The sequence below is a fragment of the Urocampus carinirostris genome, chromosome 4, assembly GCF_059441175.1.
Source record: "Urocampus carinirostris isolate Australia breed hairy pipefish chromosome 4, RoL_Ucar_1.0, whole genome shotgun sequence".
In the NCBI taxonomy this organism is placed as follows: Eukaryota; Metazoa; Chordata; class Actinopteri; order Syngnathiformes; family Syngnathidae; genus Urocampus; species Urocampus carinirostris.
This window is the reverse complement of record NC_142352.1, coordinates 50624637-50641291: the sequence shown is the minus strand read 5'-3', so window position 1 is coordinate 50641291 and position 16655 is coordinate 50624637. Positions and strand designations below refer to the sequence as shown.

The window sequence follows — 16655 nt, the reverse complement described above, 5'->3', positions numbered from 1 at the left end:
AATAAGTCAGCACAGTGAATTTGGGGTCACTTGGAGTTTTTATTCAGGAGTTAGCAGGGGGGGAGGATTTTGCCTGCCCAAATCCTCCCCCCCTGCTAAAACAGACTCTGTTGGAGATACAGACTTGTAACTTCTAGAGTAACCTTCTGTGGCATTAATAAGTCAGCACAGTGAATTTGGGGTCACTTGGAGTTTTTATTCAGGAGTTAGCAGGGGGGGGGGGGGATTTTGCCTGCCCAAATCCTCCCCCCCTGCTAAAACAGACTCTGTTGGAGATACAGACTTGTAACTTGTAGAGTAACCTTCTGTGGCATCAATATGTCAGCACAGTGAATTTGAAAACTTTCAGACTTTTTTCATAATACTACTATTATTATTATTAATAGTAGTAATAAAAACGAACTAGATTGGTCGAACACCTATTCAGTAACACATCGCATAGTTGAGGTATTCCTCTGTAGTTGGATCCCAAAACCAAAGAGCATAATAAGGTTTAAAGCGTGTCTTATTTTGCAAACAGTATAGGCAGGGAAGTCCGATTTTAAATGGAAAAAAAAACTATTTGTTTACACCGCGGGATCCAATGCAACCAGGGTTTCATTCACAATAAAAAAGACATTACATACGGATATTATAGTAAATCAAATAAATATTATTTGTGTGCAATTAGTTGTGATCGCGGAAATCATAGCGTACATTGACATTGGTGACTTTTGCATCCGCGTTAACAAGCGCAATTTGTAGAATACGATCGCGCTTCGCGCTTTATTGTTTAAATAAACGCGTTATATCGCACTTTATTGTTTAAATAAACGCGTTATATAGACTAGGATCTCCCAATTGTTATAATTAGCTCGCTTTATTGTTTTAATAAGCGTTTTATATAGAATATGATCGCTTTTGTTGGAAGCGCAGCAGAATAGCAGAATGCGCGTTCACGCGAGGGGGGGAGGAATCTGCAGAGGAGTCGGATTTGGGCACCGGCACCTGATTTTGTGACTATTAATGGTGAGCCTACGGGTTGACCGCCCGGACGGGCTGGTCAAGAGAGGGAAGGTCAAATGGGATCGAACAAACAATATTATTGTAAACGCGCAAGTTTAGTCGTTTTTTGCTTGTGTGGACAATGTTGGCATTTGAATTTACTATACAGGATGAAAGGAGTGAAGGAGGAACGAGCGATGGTGTACCGTTCCTGTGATGGAATGGTATGGTATGGAGCAGAGCAGGATGGTGGTAAGACGCTGACACAGACACAACAATTACTGTTAAAATCTGATAAGTAAACAATCGAAATGGATGAACACTTGGGTTACAATTTTTAATTGGACACATCAGTGGAATGATTTGATCGATAAATTGGACAATTATCAGCCCCGATATCAAGACTGGCCGGTGAGATCCCCATCGATTCAGAGGGTGAAAAGACAAACAGGTCAAGATTACTGGGACCAATATGAGAAGGGATATCAACCTTGGATGGTCAAGTGGGCATATAATAATTCGTTGTGGTTTACAGTGGCTCCAAACACAATCACACAGATTAGTATCCCAATAAAAAAGCGTTGAGGGGTTTTCGAGACGACAGTGGATGACTGGTTTATGATTCACAAAGGCATTTCTATGGTTACGAATAATTGGCTACTCATGGCTGAGCAGGTAGCTAATAATACAAACGAGAATTGTTTGGTTTGCTTAGGTGCAAGACCAGTTTTGAAAATCATGGCAGCAAAGGCTATATCCAAAACTTGCCTCTTGGGTTTCCTGTATAATAAGACTCTCCAAGGAGAGTGTAGCCAATTGGATTCGGCCTTTCCACTGACAGGAATGGAAAAGAAAAGGCCTATTTTTGGCACCCAAGTTGCAAAGCAAAATTTCACCTGCTTGAAGTTGAATGGGACCGGCCCTGGGGTTGGGAACATCCAGGAGTCATGGTGTAATGAAAATGTGTCTTTGCCAGCAGGAGCCCCTCTTGTTCGTGCGGATGTTTGGCTGTGGTGTGGAGAGAAAGTATTGTATGATAGGCTGCCCACCAATGCCGCAGGTAAGTGTGCCCTTGTTACGCTGATCATGCCAGTTAGTGTGACAGCATTGGACCTGGCCAAAATGAATTGGGGGAAACGTTGGACAATGGGGAAGAATTCCCTTCCTCATGAGAAGGAAGAGGGACATGCCTTAATGGTTGAGTGCAGGGGACCCTACATACATTGATGCATTTGGAGTACCAAGAGGTAGAGCTAAGATTCATGGCCCGAGCCCGAACCCGAACCCGAACCCGAGGCAATTTCGGGCCGGGTCGGGCCTGAAATGTCAGTCATACGGTCGGGTCGGGTCGGGTTCGGTCCTGCTTTTTTTTTTTTTTTTTTTTTTTTTTAATTAATTAATAATTATAAATATATGTTCATTAAAAATATATACTTAAACTATGTATGGATACTAGACCAAGGAATACTTGTTATAAAATAAATAATTTGGATAAAACGGAGAAGGAGCTGTAATTGCTTTTAACGGAGCCAGAGCATGCTCTGTGCACGTGACGTGACGTGAATGCTGTCCTCTTAATAATCTTCCCCTCCGCAAATTCGCGTGATTTTGGCCTGGTATCCCCGATATGGAGTCGGACCAACAAGAAGTTAAGGATAAACTCAAGAGAGGAGAACTGACGAGGAAAACGCACTCTGGTAAGAGTTTTAATAAGCGTTTTATATAGAATACGATCGCTTTTGTCGGAAGTGTACATTGACGTTGGTGACATTTTCATCCGCGTTAAAAAACGCAATTTGCAGAATAAAATCACGCTTTATTGTTTAAATAAACGCGTTATATAGACTAGGATCTCCCAATTATTATAATTAGCTCGCTTTATTGTTTTAATAAGCGTTTTATATAGAATACGATCAGGGGGGGGGGGGGGGGATTTGCATAGGAGTCGGAAAAGGGCACAACACGTCAACACCCCCTCAATGATAGTGCCGCGCTAAAATCTTAAGGACGTACTACTACTGCTGCTGTGGATTATGGCCCAATGATCAAGTCGTCAAAATGACGGACGCCCTTAAATGTTTTCGCTACCTCAAAAAAAAAAAAACCCGTCAATGACAGATTGTCGCTTAATGTAACATCTGCAGTGCAGACACAGAAATATAAAAGATGTAAATGTTTTTACAGTTTTATTTAACTTAGGCCTAGATGTTGTAACAAAAGGCAGAGTTTAATTTGTTATCATAAATCACCCCTCCTTATAAATAAAATATGTAATTTCGGGCCCCCTCGGGCCGGGCCAGCAAATCCAGTTAATTAGTCGGGCTCGGTCCGGGTCGGGTTTAATACCCCTCGGGCCTGCGTTGGGCTCGGGTGCTTTTTTTGGGCCCGATCTTACCTCTACCAAGAGGGGTCCCAGATTAATACAAATTAGTGGACCAAGTTGCAGCAGGATGGGAGAGCATTTTCATGTATGTGACCGTGAACAAGAATGTGGATAGAATCAGTTATGTGCATTACAATGTCCAACGATTGGCTAATTTCACCACGTCCGCACTCCAGGCGGTGCATGAACAATTGTCAACTGAAGTTCCAAATGATATGAGGAACTTACAGTGAAGTCACTATCTTTGATTTTTGCATTTCGGAGATGGAATATGAGGTTGCTCTGTCCACTCCACGCAACGGCCCGGTATTGCAGTACCTCCGGGAACGGTGCATTCGCAATGATCGCAGCAAGGCTTTAGGGCTAGGACCTTAGCTTGGCCTTTTGGCTGAGAGTAAGTGTCCCGGCTCCTAGGCTTTGTAGCGTATTATAAACTGACCGATAACGGATAATGGATAATGAATAACGAAAATAGATCAATAACCCTTAAAAACCCCAAAACCCCAATTGGCGGCCACGTCTCTGATGGCATTTCAAAACCGGATGGGGTTAGATATGGTATTAGCTGAAAGGCGAGGTGTTTGCGGTATTTTTGGAGACCAGTGTTGCACTCTGATCCCCAACAATACATCTCCAGATGGCCGACTTACCAGGGCATTGGAGGGTCTGTGCACGCTGAGAAACAAAATGAGGGAACATTCAGGTGTGGACACCTGTTGGTATTCTGACTGGTTGAATGTCTTCGGTAAATATAAAGGCTTGATTGCATCAGCACTAACTTCTATTGCTGTGTTTGCCGCTATTATGGTATTATGTGGCTGTTGCTGTATTCCCTGTATTAGATCATTAACTGTAAGAACAATTGAGCGTACGTTGGGGCCACTCCCTCAGGGTGGCCAGTACATGTTGATCCCTCAGAAGGACTCCCAGGAGGCGGAGACGGCGGTAGCCCTCCGGGAGTTTGGGGTGTGAGTATATGAAGGTGGCCTCGGGGACCTGGGGCCATGAGGATGGAATGAAATTTACTAATATTTTTATAGTGGAATGAAATTTACTATTAATTTTATAATGGAATTAAATTTACTAATGATTTTATAATGGAATGAAATTTACTAATGATTTTATACTAGAATTGTAATTTTTTTATTGATTTTTAATTTTCTGCTAACTTTTTTAATCGTTAGCTGATTTTCGGTGTATGGCGGGAAATGGGATGTATGAGTGATGACCTCAGTCGTCTGAGGTCATGAGAGGGAATAAAGGAATGGAAGTTTGAATTTGGGTTTTGTCTGTTGGACTCTCTGTGTTTTGTGCAAAAGTTTTGTGGAGTAGATCACGTTGGGCAGCTCTCGGGCAGTGGGAGGTGACCAGCTGTCTGGGGGCCGAGGCGGAGTCGACGCGCCATTCTTCCGGGAACAAGAGACCAATGGGAGCGGGCTGCGTCGCGACCAGGCGGGGTTGACGCGCCATTCTTCCGGGACGCGTGCAGAGATGTAGTGATTTGTGTGTTAGAAATAAATCCACTTGTGAGTGAAATGCCGGCTTCTGAGAACTTTCTATGCAGAAAAGAGCGCACAAATTGTTTGGATGAGTGGTGAATTTGAAAGGTCACAAATTGGAGTCAGATGATTAATTGAAGTTTGTGTTGATTTAACAAGAAATTCCAACACTGTGTACTACTGTTATTTCTGATCATTATTTAGTTACATTTGAGGCCCTGGCTAAATGTTGTATTAAAGAAACTAAAGGATCTAGCGGCCACAATATTTGCACTGGCATCGTTTCTGAGCTCTCTGATCTTCTTTCAGGAGTAGTTGCGTCATTTCCTTTATTAAAAGGCTCTATTGACTTACTCATGAATGAGTTTAATGCTACCCTGGCTATTGTCCTGGATTCTGTAGCGCCCCTACGGCTTAAATCACGACCTAAAAGACGCACGCCTTGGTTTACTGATGAAACTAGATCGCTTAAACAAGACTGCAGGAAATCTGAAAGAAAATGGGGCGCTACCAAGCTTGATGTTTTCCGTCAAACCTGGTGTGACAGCTTCTTAAAGTATAAAGTAGCCCTTGCCTTCGCAAAATCAGCCTATTTTCTGAAGGTGATTGCGGCACAAAAGAATAACCCCAAAATCCTTTTCGACACTGTAGCATCGCTAACGAGGCAACTGATTATTCCAGATAGTTCTAACCATTCAGCCCATGACTGAAGATTCAACGCATACAGGAAGAGATTTCTAAAGACAATGTAAATACTTCACATATTAAAGGTCTGAAAATTATAGACGCGCGACATAGTGGCTGTCCAGGGATTTTTTTTTCCCGATTTAGTGATGTGTCACTTGATCATCTCAAACAGGTGGTGAATACGGCCAAACCAGCTACTTGCGTGTTTGACCCGCTTCCGGGTTCGCTGATTAAAGGGTCTTTTTGGGGTCCTAGGACCCTTTAGTTCTAAATATTATAAATGTATCACTCTCCTCAGGTGTAGTTCCAGCGGCATTTAAGTCCGCTGTTATTGAACCTACACTGAAATGACCCAATCTTGATCCAGAAAGCTTATGTAATTATAGACATGTGTCAAACCTACCGTTTCTCTCTAAAGTACTTGAAAAAGTTATGGCACAGCAGCTGAATGATTTTATGTCCAAGGACAATCTTTTTAAATTTATGCAGTCAGGATTCAGGGCTAACCACTCTACTGAGACAACCCTGATTAAGGTAACCAATAATCTTCTACTGGCAATGGACTCCTTAGTGCTGCCTTTGACACTGTGGACCGTAATATCTTACTAAACCGCTTGGAAAAATGGATAGGTCTCTCAGGAACTGTCCTCCTATAGTTCAGATCCTACCTCAGGGATTGGACGCACTGTGTTAAATATGGTGAAATTACATCAGGGTTGGGTAGAGTTACTTTAACTGGATTACTTTCAATTACTTTTGGATTACTCCAATACCAAATATGCTAAGAAAAGACAAAAGAAACTAAATATGAATAAAATGATGACTCACAACACGTGTTAAGCTTTCTCTCCTGGCTTTGATCGCTTTGATCTCCGGCAAAACGAACATAAAATGCGACAGAAACAAAATGAAAATAAATCCAAACAGCTTGCCAACATCATTTTTGCCGTTCCATGTATTCCGTTACTCCCCAAGCCTGCACAAAATTTTGTAATTTTATTAATATTTATTTTGTTTTTTTATTAGCATATTTGGTATTGGAGTAATCCAAAAGTAATTGAAAGTAATCAAGTTAAAGTAACCCTACCCAACCGTGCCTTTAGTGTTACCTGTGGTGTTCCTCAGGGTTCGGTACTTGCCCCCCTTCTTTTCAGCATTTACATGCTTCCATTAGGTGATATTGTTTGGAAGTATAATATCAGTTTCCATTGCTACACAGATGACACTCAACTATATCTTCTGAGGAATCCGCCACACTGAACTGTGGAAATTTGGAGGCCTGCCTCACTGAGAAAAAAGAATGGATGTCACTCATCTTCTTGCGCCTAAACTCAGAAAAGACTGAAATGTTAGTTATTGGTCCATCTAAATGCCTTGACTTGTTCTCAAAAACTGCTCTGAACATTGACAAATGTAATATCACCTTGACTGACTCAGTCAAAAATTTAGGTGTCACATTTGACCCCAATCTGTCCTTTCAAACACACGTTAAGAATATTACTAGAACAGCTTTTTTCCATCTTCGCAACATAGCCAAAATTCGCCCAATGCTGTCTCAGTCCGATGCGCAGATTATAATTCATGCGTTTGTTACCTTCCGTCTCGATTACTGTAATGCACTACTCTCTGGTCTCCCGAAGTCCAAAATCAAGAGCCTTCAGTTGGTACAAAATGCTGTAGTGAGGCTTTTACTAAGACAAGAAAGTTTGATCACATTACCCCGATTGTAGCTAACCTGCATTTGCTCCCTGTTAATTTAAGATTTGATTTTAAGGTTCTATTGGTAGTATACAACATCAAGCATGGACTTTTGTCCCTTATATCTTTCAGATTTATTATACCCCTATGTTCTGGTCCGGAGCCTTCGCTCTAAAAATGCTGGTCTATTAGTGATCCCAAGAGCCAAGAAGAGATCCGCAGGTTATAGAGCGTTCTCCATTTGGGCCCCAGTGCTGTGGAATGCTCTTCCCCCTGAGATTCCATCTGCAACCTCGCTGGAAATGTTTAAATTTAAACTTAAAACACACTTTTATTCTATAGCTTATGAATAACCTATATTTTATGTTGACAATATCTGTGTATTATTTGTTAATTGCAACATCCGTTGCAGCCTGGTCATCCTGGAAGCGCGATTACCTCATATGCAGTCCCTTCTCAAGGTTTCTTCATTTTCCTCATGTTGATATTTTGAGTTTTTCCTTACCCTCATCTATTTTTTAAATCGGCGGATGGTGTAATAATAGTCTGTGGTTTGCAATAATCTGTGGTCAGTGCAGCCCTTTGAGACTCTTTGATTAGGGGCTATACAAAAAAAACATGACTTGTTTGGAGAGCTGCGTGGTGCATTCAAATGCAATAATTGATAATCAAAGTAAAAGCCAATGATGCATGTTAATTATTTCAAATAGGATAGCAATTTAGGTATTCGGTTAATCTATAAACCCTAAAATTAGGTGTATTCATACAAATAAACATGACTTGACTTGACTTGATAGAAAAATACTGTTACATAAATTTTACACAGAAATACTACAAGATACTCCAAAAGCATTATGACTACTACAAAAGTACTACCTATATACTACAAAAATTATACTATGGAAAAGAAGATATAAATGCTACTGTAGAAATATTACAAAATACTACAAAACAAAAGTACAGCAATACTATAAAAACACTACAAACATGCTCTGGAAAAAAAAAACAAGACATAAATACTACTGTAGAAATAATACAAAATAAATACAAAGTATAACCATGCAACTAGAATAATACGAGGAAAGATACTATGAATATGCTAAATTATATTATGAAAATACAAGAATACAACTGCAGATATGCCACAGAAAATCTACAAAGTAAAACTACAGCGATACTACAGAAATTCTCAAAAATTATGACAAAACCAATACTACAAAAATACAACTACAATAATAAAGATAGGCTGCAAAAAATCTGCTATGGAAATGCGTACCACAACATACACTTGCAGAAATACTACAAAATAGAACTAGAGCAATACTACAGAAATTTTACAAAATTATGAATAAATTAATACTATAAATTGCTGCTGGAGTAATACTACAGATGCAATACCACAAAAATACTATAAAAATACAGAAATACTACAGAAATGTGCCTGCAGAAATTCTACAAAATACTAAATAAGAGTAAGTAGAACTACAGTGCATTTCGAAAGTGGTGCTATGCAAGGCACCTACCTGCATATCTGGGGTATTAAAGGTTCAGTGTCTTGCCCAAGGACACTTCCACATTTAGTTCAGAGCAGCCAGTATTTGATCATTGGACTTGGATTTATTTTCAAGTTTCAAGACAAGGGCTCTCCCTCCAGAGCTACAGCCCCAAAGAAAGAAAGGGTTTAGAGCAGGGGTCGGGAACCTATGGCTCGCGAGCCATATATGGCTCTTTTGATGACGGCATCTGGCTCTCTGAAAATTTCTGAACGAAACAAATTTTACTAATAATGTTACTTTAGCAAAATAAATAATAATAATAATAAAGTCAGAAAAAAACATGTCAAAAAATAAATAAATAAATACACACATTTTAATTTATATATATTTTCACCTGCAACTTTTCGTTCAGGCACGCAGCTAAGAGCCAATCTGTTCTCCGGTGAGCGGGAAGGTCCGCTACCCGGAAAGTCTAATTTTAATTGATAATTTACAACAATCTGCACAAGTCATTTTGAAGCAAAGAAGAAATATTTCCTTTCGTTTTTGGTTAGCTTTTTTTATGCAGGGTGAACCCTTCTAATCAAGATGACGAAAAGGAAAAGCGATGAAGATTACCGTACGTTTCAGCAGGAATGGACAGAGCAATTTGCCTTTATTGAGAGAGCAGGTTGTGCAGTGTGTCTTTTATGCAATGATAATATTTCCTCGATGAAACGGTCAAATATAAAGAGACACTTCGACACACGCCATGCCACATTTTCAGCGAAATATCCAGTGGGAGACAAGAGAAAGAAGGCCTGTCAAGAACTACTTTCTACAGTCCAGGCGAGTCAGCAGCAGCTCCGTGTATGGGCCAAACAAGGTGATTTTAACTGCTAGCTTTGCTGGTTCTTTAGCAATTGTGAGGAGCGGGAAGCCGTTTACAGATGGCGATTATGCCAAATCATTCATGCTTGATGTGGCCAACGAGCTTTTTGACGACTTCAAGGATAAAGATAAAATAATCAAACGGATAAAAGATATGCCTCTTTCAGCAAGAACTGTGCACGATCGTGCCATCATGATGTCGAAACAAGTGGAGAAAAAAACAAGTGAATGACATAAATGCAGCAGAATTTTTTTCCCTCGCTTTGGATGAATCAACAGATGTCAGTCATTTATCCCAGTTCAGTATTATTGCACGCTATGTTGACGGTGACTCGCTGCGTGAGGAAAGTCTTGCCGTTTTGCCACTAAAAGGGACGACGAGAGGAGAGGATTTATTCAAGTCTTTCATGGAGTTTGCAAATGAAAAGAATCTACCAATGGATAAACTTATTTCTGTGTGTACCGATGGTGCTCCGTGCATGGTGGGGAAAAACAGAGGATTTGTAGCGCTGCTTCGTGAGCAGGAGAACAGACCCATCCTCAGCTTCCACTGTATTCTACACCAGGAGGCACTTTGTGCGCAAATGTGTGACAAGCAGCTTGATGACGTGATGTCACTGGTCATTCGGGTGGTCAACTTTATTGTTGCCCGAGCTTTAAACGATCCCCAGTTTAAAGCACTGTTGGATGAAGTGGAGAATAATTATCCTGGTCTTGTTTTGCACAGTAATGTGCGTTGGCTGTCAAGAGGGAAGGTGCTTAGCCGTTTTGCAGCTTGCCTGAGCGAAATACGGACTTTTCTTCAAATGAAAGGCATCGAGTATCCCCAGCTAGCGGACACTGAGTGGCTCCTCAAGTTTTATTATCTTGTGGACATGACTGGACATCTGAACCATCTCATTGTGAAAATGCAAGGCATTGGATATACAGTCTTATCCCTTCAACAGGCAGTCTTTGCATTTCAAAACAAGCTGGAAATCTTTACTGCGGATATTGAGACTGGTCGTTTACTACACTTTGAAAAACTGAAAGTATTTAAAGATGAGTGCACAGCAAGTGACTCCCCTGATCTCCATCAGCTCGCAGTTTTCACATCTTCTCTCCTGACGTCATTCAAAGCACGCTTTGGGGACTTTCGTGAGCACACTAGTCTTTTTCAATTCATCACTCATCCGCACGAGTGTGATTTGGACAAAGTAAACCTGAGTTTCATCCCCAATGTCTCAGAGATTTTGAAGTAGAAGTTGCTGACCTGAAGGCCACAGACATGTGGGTTAATAAGTTCAAGTCACTGAATGAAGATTTGGAAACCCTTGCACGAGAACAAGCAGAGCTGGCAGGCAAACACAAATGGACAGACATGGACAGACTTCAGCGCGCAGACCAGCTGATTGTCAAAACCTGGAACGCGCTTCCCGTCACGTACAAAACACTGCAGCGTGTGAGTCTTGCTGTATTGACCATGTTTGGATCTACGTATGCATGCGAACAGTCGTTCTCACACCTAAAACACATCAAAACCAACCTGCGATCACGTTTAAAAGATGGAAGCCTAAACGCCTGCATGAAGCTGAACCTCACTACCTACCAACCGGACTACAAAGCCATCAGCAAAACCATGCAACACCAAAAGTCGCATTAATAGTAAGTCAGAAGTACTTTTCTTATCAATAAATACCTTTAATTTTATTTTGAACAACGTGTTATAACAGAGTCTTATTATGATATATATATTGTTGGTCTTCTTCGATTTAGATAAGAAATTGCTGACCTGAGGGCCTCAGACAGCGGTGAACAAGCAGAGCGGGCAAGTAAACATGGACAGATATGAATAAAACCTCAGCCTGCAGACCAGTTGATTGTTATAATTATAAATAATTGTTAGTTTTTGTTATTAACTTACAATGTTGTTCAAAATAAATTCTGTCTTATTATACTATAAACTCGTTGATTTTCCTCTTCCATTTAGCTGTTTTTGGTATTAAAATATACATATGGCTCTCCTAGGATTAGATTTTAAAATTTGGGTTTTTTCGGCTCTTTCAGCAAAAAAGGTTCCCGACCCCTGGTTTAGAGGAAAAAAAAGACACAAAACGGGAATATGCAATTTTAGTTTTTTAGTTTTTTTCATTTCTATTTTCTTTTTTTCTTGAGCTTTACTTTTTGTAGTTCTCTTTTTCATTTTTCTTTTTTTATTTCTTTATTTTCTTCTTTTTAAAGTTAATAAGGTGAGTTTTATTCGCATGATTCTCCATATTTTGTCTCCTTCCGTTGTGGTGTTAGCACTGGTTTTCAGTGGCATTACAGAATACAGTGACACTTAGTGGGAAAATAATATATTCTCCCTTTAACTTTCACATTGGGGGCCTCAAACTATTATCTTGGGGGTTTGAGACCCCTGTTGTAAATGAGTATCTCCATGCACCGGTGCTAATCCAGAAGCTTATAAAAGTCTGGATGCTTCCCAGTTTTTCGTAGCTGGTTGGGTTACCAGTACAGTGGAACCTCGGTTTTCGAACGCCTCTCAGTTCGGACAAATCGGTGTTCGACCAAAGATTTCGAGAAATTCTTGCTTCGCTGTTCGTTCAAAAAATCGGAGTTCGAACGCTGGTACGCTAGGGTGCGATGCTGAGCGGCGTACGGGTGTTTTAGCCCCTAATTATGCCCCCGAAGAAGGTCGGTGCAAGCAGGACAGGTGAAAAAAGACAAGTTGTTCGCACAACTATTGCCTTTAAGAAAGACATAATAGCTAAATATGAAAGAGGTGTACGAATATCCAATCTTGCTAGTGAATACAGCATGGCTAAATCTTCTATCAGTACGATAGTAAAGAATATGGAGGCTGTGAAATCGAGTGATGCGGCTAAGGAAGTTAGCGCTATAAGCAAGCAACTGCCGCAAGTTTTGGAAGAGGTTGAAAAACTTTTGATGATTTTTCTCTCCCCACCGTCCACCACAAAGGTAAGAAATCCTATTCATAATCCTTTTTTTTATTTTTACACGTTCATATTGTTTGTTTGTTTGTACATGATTCAAATTGAATCGTTTCTCCGGCGCCGTCACGAATGGCAGCCACTCCAGCAGCTCCCGTGTTATTTTCGATTGTTCTCAGTTATTTTCGATTGTTCTCAGCTTAGGGATGCTGCTGGAAAAGTGAATTTCCCTTCGGGGATGAATAAAGTATCTATCTATCTATCTATCTATCTATGTTAGCGTAATCTTTCGTATGGAAGATCACGATAACGCGAATGTACGATTAGCCTCAGTTAGCTTTGTTTACATAAAACATTCAGGGTGTTTGAATGGAGCTCCCTTTCCAATGAAGCGCTAGTCACTTTTTGTGGGGACCCGGGTGCTAAATGACGTGTAAACGACCTGATTTTTTTAATTTTTACACGTTCATGTTAGCGTAATCTTTTGTACGGAAGATTACGCTAACGCGAACGTACGATTAGCCTGGGTTAGCTTCATGTTTACGTTCAAGGTAAACATTCAGGGTGTTGGAACGGCTTAAAACGATTTTACATTACTTTTAATGGGAAAAAACGATTTCGGTGATCGAACAAATCGGTTTTCGAACAGTGTTCTGGAACGGATTATGGTCGAGAACTGAGGTTCCACTGTACTTGTTGCTCACTGGCACGGGGAGGCACCTGATTATTGCAAAGGCAAGACACTCACGTTAGCTGTGTAGGCTTATATGTTTTGTCCAGGGTGCTTTCAAGCCTCAAATCAATTGTAACCTAAAGCTGCTCAAATTGTTATTATTTTTATTTTAGCTACAGTAGCTACGTTAAGTGTATTTGGGGTGACTCGTAACTAATTTACACTCCCTGTAGAATCTCACCCACCTTCTAGTGAACGTGCACTTGTTTTTTTCCTTAATGAATACATTATACAGATTACGATTGTTATACTTGTTATGTAAGAAACGCATTTCACATTAAGGGGAGTGAGATTTTGCTGGTCATTTGCAGTGAGCAGTAACACTCATACCTACTTGACATAAAATTGCTCAGAAATGCATCAAACGTAGCATGTAAAAATGTTTGCTGCAAATCCTTGAATAATTTGAGGGCTGCTGAAATTATCAGATTAACATCGCCACCTTCTGTGTCATCAAAATGGATGCGATGAAATTCCAAAATGGGCTTAGAACTTTGCCGGTTGGCACAGCAATAAATCACCATCGTAAAAAGTCATTGTTATTTGTATTTGTTTCACCTCTAATTCTTATTCAAGTGCTGTTGGATTATTATTATTATAGATTATTAAAATAGGTCGAGTATGTTGTCACGTCACATTTATTTGTATAGCCCTGAATCACAAGATTTCTCAAAGGACTGCACAGGATTACGATTACACCATCGCCTGATCGTAAACCAACATGCGGCCAAGGAAAAACTCAAAACCTTAGCATAAGGTGAAAAAGAAACTTGAGAATGGGCCTCGCAAGTGGTAATGCCCCTTCCAGGATGACCAGGGTGCAATAGCTTTAGTGAACATCAATAAAAGAGAACAATAGGTAACATGTTGAAATTTGTACAGAAAGTGCATGACAGCAATGACGCCTCAAGCCTGTAATATCCAAAAAGTCCATAACAGCAACGACGTAGCTTCCCATCTCTGCCGGCTGGACGATGCAAGCATGCTTAAGGTCCAGACGCTTGTCCGCTGACTCATCTCAAAAAGTCCTCCCTCGTATCACCACCAGCCAGGCAGTCGGAAAAAGACAGGAAAAGAAAAATATGAGGTTGGCATCAATCACTAGGTGGGTGAGAATCTACAGAGGAGTGGTTATCCACATATTTGAAAGAAGAATTCACTTCTTGTATTCACTTGATCTGTCAAGGATTTGATCAGTTGGGGACTTTCTCAGTCATGTCATCCACGCTTTTGTCCTATAAGACAGGAAAGAAACATTCTTGCATGCCTTTTGGAACAACAATTGAACAATTGGTCCAGAATGCATTCTGTTTTATTTAGTTGTGTAACTTTTTTTCCTCACGCTGAGTTTTTCCTTGCCCGCATGTTGGTTTGAGATCAGGTGATGGTGTGATTGTAATCCTGTGCAGTCCTTTGAGACATTTTTGTGATTAAGGGCTATATACAGTGCATCCGGAAAGTATTCACAGCGCTTCACTTTTTCCACATTTTGTTATGTTACAGCCTCATTCCAAATTGTATTAATTTAATCTCTTATCTCAAAATTCTACACAACTAATTCAACTAAAAAGCAATAAATCTCCAGGTTCTGATGGCCTTTCATCTCAATTCAAAAAGCTTTTCATAGCAGACTTTTTGCACAAAGTCTGTATTAGAGTGTATTAGTAACTAATCCCTCCCTACTACACTTACCCAGGGGATAACTGTCTTGATTGCTAAACCAAACAAGGATATATTTCTCTTAGGCCACTTGCTTACTTGACAGCATTTATGAAATAATGGCTTTTTTGATAGCTCACAAAAGTCAGTCCTCGAATATTATAGATTAAACTAAATGCAGGTTAGCTAAAATCGGGGTAATGTGATCAAACTTTCTTGTCCTAGTTAAAAGCCTTGCATTTTGTACCAGCTGAAGGCTCTTGATTTTGGACTTCGGAAGACCAGAGAGTAGGACGGTAGGTAACAAAAGCATGAATTATTATCTGCGCATCGGACTGAGACAGCATTGGGCGAATTTTGGCAATGTTGCAAAGATGGAAAAAAGCTGTTCTAGTAATATTCTTAACGTGTGTTTGAAAGAACAGATTGGGGTCAAATGTGACACCTAAATTTTTGACTGAGTCAGTCAAGGTGATATTACATTTGTCAATGAGACAGAGAACAAGTCACGGCATTTAGATGGAACAATAACTAACATTTTTGTCATGATTGCCTCAGTAAAGTCACCTGGGGCAATCGTTTGGCGCGCTGGGGCCCACTTCCTGATTGGCTGATGTTCTCTTAAGTGGTCTGCGTCCAGAGATGGACGTCGGATTGTACTTTTTGTATCCCTGTGTGTTTCTCCAGACTACAAAGTACCTACGACTCCTCTTGCCTGATTCATTCCTGCCTTCCGTTTTTGACCTGTTTCCGTCCCACGTTTTTCGACCTGCTCCCCCGCCCTGGCCATCGACTTACCTGCTAAGCTGTACCTTACACTCCCCTGTCACGGAGCTGCCATTCCGCTCAAAGAGGTTGATGACCGACAAGCGCCGGCGTCACAAGCCAGCTCCAACAACTCTCTCCAATAAAAACTCCTTTGAAACAAACGCTATTGGATCCAAGAGTCCGTCCTGGTTCATGACAATTTTGGTCTTTTCAGAGTGAATATAAAGTTGAGTGTCATCTACGTAGCAATGGAAACTGATATTATTCTTTAGAACATTATCACCTAATGGAAGCATGTAAATACTGAAAAAAAGGGGGGCAAGTACTGAACCCTGAGGAACACCACAGGTAACACTAAAGGGCTCAGATGTCATTTTCCCATATTTAACACAGTGCATCCTATCTGAAAGGTAGGATCTGAACTATGAGAGGACAGTTCCTGAGAGACCTATCCATTTTTCCAACCGGTTTAGGAAGATATTATGGTCCACAATGTCAAAGGCAGCACTAAGATCCAGCAGCAGCAAGAGTGATTAAGTACCCGGAGTCCATTGCCAGTAGAAGATCATTTGTTACCTTAACCAGAGCTGTCTCAGTAGAGTGATTAGCCCTGAATTCTGATTTCATAGATTCAAAAAGATTATTCTCAGATATAAAATCATTCAGCTGCTGTGTCACAACTTATTCAAGTACTTTGACACAGTCTATAGTTACAAAAGCTTTCTGGATCAAGGTTGGGTCGTTCAAGAGTAGGTTAAATTACAGTGGACTTAAAAGCCGCTGGAACAACAACTCGGGAGAGTGATATGTTCATAATATTTAGAACTGAAGGTCCAAAGACCCCAAAAAGACCTTTAATCAGTGAACATGGAGGCGGGTCAAACAGGCAAGTACAGTAGTCAGTTTGGCCGTGTTCACCACCTGTTTCAGATTATCAAGTGACAG

At 40.5% G+C, this 16655-nt stretch overlaps 1 long non-coding RNA gene across 1 annotated transcript; it reads left to right on the top strand.

Moving 5' to 3' along the window:
• Positions 1–9140: 9140 nt before the first annotated feature.
• On the top strand, positions 9141–11471 carry LOC148368107 (uncharacterized). Its single transcript, XR_015850220.1, has 2 exons — positions 9141–11261; positions 11373–11471. It is a non-coding gene; the product is annotated as an uncharacterized LOC148368107 (long non-coding RNA).
• Positions 11472–16655: the final 5184 nt, after the last annotated feature.